The following is a 7,861-nucleotide window of genomic DNA, read 5'->3' as shown; positions in this document are numbered from 1 at the left end:
ATCGTATGAACTGTAACAAAACTTGTGAACGATTCTTAGACCGAGTGCCACGCGTTGTGAATTTCTTTATCATGTACGTGTAACGAACCCTATGGTTCAGTCAAGAATATATTCCGTTACTGTGAAGGTCATTACACAAGCTCTGTTTGGCAAGCTATTTAATCGACCTTTAACATTTAACACCTTTATAACCGATAACTAAATTGTTACCCATTCAATTTCAACTATAAACTTCAGCGAAGGCCAATACAAAATATGGCGGAACGTTCCAATCTGGCAGTGCATGGGTTAGGGCCGATTTGATATCTTAGATTTCTAGCTCCATGATAAACGTCTTTCTTCGGTCTCCCAGCTTGTCAGTAACTGCCGGACGCACTGTGGCATATGTTTCTTCGTTCAAAGTGCACGCTTGTTTGTCATAGAAGAGGCTGATATCTTTGGATTCCCAGTTGAAGAAGAAGTCGCCTTGAGAACGTTGGGCTTTGAAAACGAAAGCCATGAAGGCCACGGTTACTTGCCCACTTTTGTCGAGCTGGAACGGGATACTGAAAATTACCATTCTTTCGTCTGGTTTTATAAACAGTTTCAACATACCAGCGTGCGCTCTTCTGTCGTGGATCGATCTGTAACGGAGTTCTGGGAGTTTTGTTAAGTTTCTGGTAGAAATTAAAGTTCAAGTTGCGTTTAAGAAACTTGTGGCTGCCACAGACGTTCAAGTTGAATCTTAACACTTCCATGGTCGCCTTCACCACGTCCACGATCGCGTTTTCACCTCCGACCATGGTGCTCAAAATCTCCAGCGTCACTTGAGAGAGGGTGAAAGAGGCGTGACTGGTCTTGTAGTCGTTGAAGACTTCTGTTCAAATAAATTCATCGCGCGTTTCCAGGAGGAAGCCATTAAGTGAGAGTTTCGTCTGGCCTTTCAGCGAAAAATAAAAACAATTTACACTCGTTTAACATATGTTCATTGATGTATAGGTTTTACCACACTAAATAGTTCTTAAATAAATAGAACTGAATTGAACCGCGCTCTCTCACAGATTTTCGAGCAAAAGAGAAAGAGCATGCAGCAGTCTGTTTTGAGCTTTGATAAGCATGATGAATTGTTTAATTCCGTTTTCTAAGAATAGTGAACCCGCCTGGCCCAAACTATTGCCGCCTAAAGCATATGCATAAATTACAAGGTTAGCCATCATTCGAGTCGTGGTCAGTCTCTGGAAGCCGGATTTAGACCTTTCAAGGTACGGTAAAAGATGTAGACACTGACAGTATCTATGTTTCAGGAGAGTTAAGTAATGAAGTGTATGTGCAAATTTCCTGCTTGACTGATTTAAACGCGTCTAGTCCGCCAAGATCCTGTTTCTAAAGGAATTGGGCGTTTGCATTTCAGATATCTGTGAGTTCATATTGCCGGAGCTAATTGTTAGCCCTCATTAAGTCAGACTGAAAGTGATGCGCAGTTCAAATTGTGCGAAAGGATCCCAGGACCGTCTTGCATGCATTTGCATTTGCACTTCAAAATCATGCGATACTAAGTGGCTTTTTAAAATTTGCTACAAGCATTCAGCCATCTTGGCCAACTTGACCTGGTTACGAGGTACTCCTCATATGAAATAATTTAGAAGGAATTGTTCGTTGTGTAAAGATCAAAGAAGTCAGAGAGACCACGCAAAATGACGAAACGAAGAGTCTGTTAGGATTGAGGAGTCGCACGTCTTATGCAACAGAGTACTTCTGGCCAGAGGCGGTGGAGCGTTTTGAAACGTGAAGGGGGGGGGGGGGGGGTACCCGTTATGGGCTGTACCCATTAACCCCTCAGATGTTCCAAATTCCCTTTAACTTTGCGTTGTTCGTTGACACAAGCAAGCCTCATTGCAATCTCACAGTGGCCAGTGTGTCCGTAATTGATTTGTGACAATGCATCAGTAGGCATCATCAGTCAAGCCGTCCTGCTTCATAGTGCTTCTTAGGTATAGTAGTTCTTGAGTCGTGTGAGGGCAGAAAATGTGCGCTCTAAAGTCGCTTATGTCACAGGTATTATCAAATAAATCTTTAAACGGGTTTTTCGGCACCAAAACGTGGGCGGGGGGGGCTCTCCTCCCCCACTTGCCCCTGCTCCCCCTGCAACGCCGCATACGTTTCCGGTAGATAAATGTGGAGAAAAGTTTCATTTGGTTGTTTTTTTATATATACTGATTACATTTTGCTGGAAACAGCACTTGCTTTGTTGCAAGGATGTTGTGATGTTTCTACATTTATGCACGATTTACATATTAGACTTGTCTAACCTTCGTCTTTTGTTGTGGAACTCTTTTAATTAACATAGGTATTCACAAGATTTAGAGTGCAATTTTGGATCAATCAGCACAAGTAAATTTTTCAAAGTCTTCGAAATATTTGGGAGTTCCGATTTATGCTAAATTGCTCGAGAAAAATCAAGTGATTACTTGTTGACAATATGCACGCACAAATTTGAGTCTCATTTTTCCTCTTTAACCGTGTCACGGCTCGCTGGTCCCGCCTAAAAATAAACAACCTTGATTGACTACTGCGTGCACGCACAACACTGGAACAATAATTTTAAACCTACATCAAACATTTATTGATGCTACCACGGAAACATCAGGAAACATCAGTGAAAACTGGCAGTCTTTTTCCCGACTTCTGTCACACCACTTTCCACCATGCTTTGATCACGTGCTGTAACGTATCGGGATACATTTGATCTTACTCAAGGCCACGTGACCAAGAATCAACCAATGGCAGTCTCTGTTTAGTTGAGTCAAAGTCTAGGAATATAACAATAAATAGATCTGTGCTTGAAAAGCATGATATGTGCCCTCCCCATGCCTCCCCCTTAAGACACCTGGTTGTTTATAATCTAATAGACCTTGTCACGGTTTTCGACGCCATCTTGACGAGTAGGCAAACGCGTGAGAAATTGCAGTGATTGTAAGAGAATCTATTAATGTCGAAAAATTTCCGTAGAACAGATGTTCTGAAAAAATATGATTTGTAAACTAAAGCTTCACTCCTAGGGATTCTCCTGAAAAAAATTGAGGGCGGTACATACACTAGAACACCTAGAACCACTTTTTAAAATTTTCTATACGTCTGTAAGAAAGTCCCGGGAAAATTACAGACAAATATATTGAAAATCTAAAGCAAGCCTCTGGAGAAATTTAAGCACAAGTACGCCCCCAAATTTTTTTAGGACAATCCTTTGCTTTGTAGCTTTAGTTTACAATTGATATTTTTTTCAGAACAGCCGTTTTACGGAAATTATTCGACATTAGATTCACATACAAACACTGTAATTTCTTACACGTTTGCCTACTCGTTAAGATGGCGTCGAAAACCTATTGATCTAGTGCCGGGGTCACGTAATGAAGTCGTTTCTATTTTTGATATTCCAGAGGAAATAGAGTAGCTTCAGAAAGTGCTGTCGTCCCGATCAGTTTTAATCTAATATAAAGACGTGTGGAGAAACAAACGATGGCCGCCAAGTGTTTTTATGTATTCGTTACCATTGCAGTCTTCGCGGTGATTTTCTTACAAATTGGTAAGTGACCTAACTGAGCGAATTCACAGCATTTGCAAATCTCTCATAATACACTTTATTTGAAGAAGACAATAATTAATATGCAAAATTTGAGGGAAGGCAAAACTAGTTGTTTTACCGGAGGTATGCAAATGTAGAATATACCTAGACCGGAAAAGCTATCACCTTCAAAAACCAGTACATTTCTATTGCCTTTCTTTCAATACCACATTTCTATCGCTTTCACCCCTGCACCATTACTACCACAATACTATTGTCTTCCCTCCACCACCACCACTACCATATTTCTACTGGCTTTCCTCTACCACCACCGACACCACATTTCTATTGTCTCCCTGCCCCACCTCCACTGCCACATTTCTGTTGTTTTACCTCATCCACTACCACCACCACACTATCACATTTCTATCGTCCTCCAACACCACTGACCACATTTTTATTGTCTTTCCTCTACCACAACCACTACCATATTTCTACTGTCTTCCCTCCTCCTCCTCCACCACCACTGACTACATTTCTATTGTCTTTCCTCGTCCTCCACCACCACTACTGACCACATTTCTATTGTCTTCCCTCCTCCTCCTCCACCACCACCACTGACCACATTCTATTGTCTCCCCTCCTCCTCCTCCACCACCACCGACCACATTTTTATTGTCTTTCCTCTGCCACCACCACTGACCGCATTTCTATTGTCTTCCCTCCTCCTCCACCACCACCACCACTGACCACATTTCTATTGTCTTTCCTCTACCACCACCACTGACCGCATTTCTATTGCCTTCCCTCCTCCTCCACCACCACCACCACTGACCACATTTCTATTGTCTTCCCTCCTCCTCCACCACCAGCACCACTGACCGCATTTCTGTTGTCTTCCCTCCTCCTCCACCACCACCACCACTGACCACATTTCTATTGTCTTCCCTCCTCCTCCACCACCATCATCACTGACCACATTCTATTGTCTCCCTTCCTCCTCCTCCACCACTACCACTGACCACATTTCTATTGTCTTTCCTATACCACCACCACTACCTCTACCATCAAATGTCTTTCCTCTACCACTAAAACCACATTTTTATGGTCTTCTCTTCACTATCACCACCACTAACAAATTTCTCACCATTTCTATTGTCTTCTCTCCACCACCACCACCATAGCCACAAAAATTCTATTGTCTCCCTTCACCACCACCACCACAACCACATTTCTGTCTTTCGCTCTCTACCCTTACCACTTCCACGACCCACTGTTTTCCTATAATCGTCCCACCACAACTACATCGTCTTCCCTCCACCACCACAACTACCAAAACATTTTTATTGTCTCCCTCCACAACCACCATTACTACATTTTTATTGTCTTACCTCCTTCACTACCACCACATTTCTTTTGTCTTTCGCCCTTCACCATTACCACTTCTACCACCACCACCACAATTACCGGGGATGTGACGTTCTGTTGCTCTTGCTAATTCTTATGTTGCACACGCAATGAAACTAAGGGCGCTTTCCATTTGCCAGAACTGGCTGGCCGGACCATTGCCAGACCAGTCAGTTTGAAAATGAAATCGGCTTTTTCCAAGAGTTTTCCTTGAAAAACCATCTTTTACGTGCATACTATTCAGGATTTGACTGACCTAGCTGGATGGTTTTGACTAACAGTGAAATTCTCGTTACGACTGGGTCTGGCGGGTCAGTTCTGACAAATGGAAAGCGCCCCAAGTCAAGGCTTTTTCAAGTAGCTTGTCTGAGTTGCCTCACATTCCCGTAAAACAAAACTGGCGAATGTTCTTCTCTTGCACGTCTTGCGTGAAAGTCATTTCATAAAGTTTTTCGACGTAATGCCTCTGTCTAATTCGGAAAGAAATTTTTCAGATTTTAATTTATTACTTACGAGGGTTATCATTTTTTTAGTCAACTGCCTGAGCTGTTATACCTGTACAAGTGAGGATTCCTTGGAAAACTGTAATTTGAAGTCAACAAAAAAAGATTGCCCATCGGGAACACCAAATTGTGTCACTGGCAAGTTAACATGTTCTGCAGGGGAAGTCACGAAAACTGTCTTCTTCAAGAGATGTGGAACCAAAGGCGAGGACTGCGACCCGTCAGATTATCCCTCCTGTCCTTCGTCACAGGGAGGATGGTCATTCAGCACTTTAAAACAATGTTGCACTGGTGACAACTGTAACTCTGGCCCACGTAATACGATCAACGGCGCACTTGCAGGAATGTCTATTTTGCTGGCCTTCTTGGGGTTCCCCTATTTTTAAACACCTCATATCGTAATTAACCTTTCATAGGCTTCTTCTTTTTTAGTTACTAAACTTCGAAAACCGAAGATATATGTAGGAAAATCAAGACAAGCTATTTAGTTTAGCCGCCGGGATTAAGCAGCTAAAAATACATAACACTTACAAAGGTTCCTATTTTTCTCAACGTACTAGATGACAGAACACTGACAGAGGCTAGAGCTACTACATTAAAGTATGACTGCAAATATTATACTTTCAACAAATTTTACTGCTTACATAGTCAGCAAAGCAGTAAAAAGCGATTTTGAATTCATTGGTATGTTATAACTTTAGTCCCGTTGATCGTCTTAAGTTAAATACGATGAAATGCATTTACGTTCGGGTTTTTAACCCTTCTGAAGCCCCAAGATCCACATATAACAAATTCTCCGGACTGATCTCCATACATTTCTTTTAAGAACAGTTGAGAGAATTTGGTTTAAAATCAAAGCGTTCTCCCTTTGGTAATCAATTTAGTAATTCTCAGAACCTTTACTCTTGATGATCTGCTGATGTTGATAGGAGAAAATTGATGTTGGTCACTCTTGGGATCTTAAGGGTTAAAGGCCCTGTTAGCGTAAAATTCCGACAAGGGATATGGCCTTGAAACAGAGACATAAGACTAGAAGAAATGGCGACAAACGACATAAAGATGGGTTACATAGCATCAGGGGCATGGCCTACTCCAACCTCGTCCACAGGGCGCTTTTTCCCGGCTTCAAAGCCAAGGAAAAGCGCCCTGGGGACGAGGTTGGGCCTACTCCTCAAAACGCGCGAAACGACCATATCTTAAATTCAGGGCAGGGACACACGTACCCCCCCCCCCCCCCCCCTCCAAAGAGGGTCTCGGTTTTTAGCGTCAATAGCCCGGCCATTTTCCCCAAATTAGTAATTACACTGACTTCGTTTTAAATACGGCTTGATATTAATCAGCACGAGCAGCTTTAAACGGCGCTTGCCGGCGGAAGTTCCACGGACGTACAACTGGAAGGGGGAAGGTGGATGTCATCCCCCTCTAAGGGGTCTTTTTTTTTTAGTCTTTTTTTTTTAGTCTTTTTCCTAGACAATAAACATTAGCACCTGAAGTTTTCAGTAGCTTTTGGTTTATCCCTCACGCCCATTTTGAAACACGTTTATAATTTATCGATGACCAGTTATTATGGTTACAAGATATAACGTCATAAGTAGCAGGTGGTTTAGCCATATTTGAGTGAAAATGAATGTTTTTCAACTTCTTTCAACGTTAAAAATAAATCTTATTGGTAAAATGAAGCGAATTACTTATTTATGTGTTATTCTACACGTCAAGCACAAAAAAATTACCACTGAATTCTGGACGTTTTTACGTGATTTCTAATTCTTGGTAAAATCCAAGATGGCGATCATGTTTGGTGACGTCACCTTCCTCCAGCAGCGCCGCCACAGATAAAATATACCTCATCTTGTAGGGAAGATCAAAGGCTTTCCACTAAAGCTAAAATACTTTCGATACACCCAACTTATCAATAACTCTAGGGAGGGGTTTCATCAACACCAACCTCCCCCCCGCCTCCTGTACCACGGTAGGGGTATGACTTTGTCTGCATTGAGTTTTGTTCTATTTCACACTTTATAAAGTGACGTCTGGCTACAGCATCTCTTTGATAAGAGATCCGGCAAGAGGAACCAGCCAGTTATATTTACGCGTTGCGTGGACCTCTGCATTCAAACAGTTTTTCCAATATGTTTGTACGTCCAAGGGTTAAAATAAAATATTTTGAATAGACTGATATCCTCACGTAGGATAATGGTAGATGGTCAGGATAAGTTGGTGCAGGGTGGGGTGGGGGGGAGGGAAGAGACGAAGTCTTCGAGAATGTATGGGAAGTAGCTCCCCCCCCCCCCCCGAGTTAGTGAGTTCGATTCTTAGAACAATTTGTTTTCTTTTTCTTACTTTTGTTGGTGTTATTTTTGTTTTGTTTTATTTTGTTTATTATAACTTTTTTATTTTTTCATAAATTTTA

The sequence above is a fragment of the Porites lutea genome, chromosome 12 (assembly GCF_958299795.1).
Source record: "Porites lutea chromosome 12, jaPorLute2.1, whole genome shotgun sequence".
Lineage (NCBI taxonomy): Eukaryota > Metazoa > Cnidaria > Anthozoa > Scleractinia > Poritidae > Porites > Porites lutea.
This window is presented reverse-complemented; position numbering follows the sequence as displayed.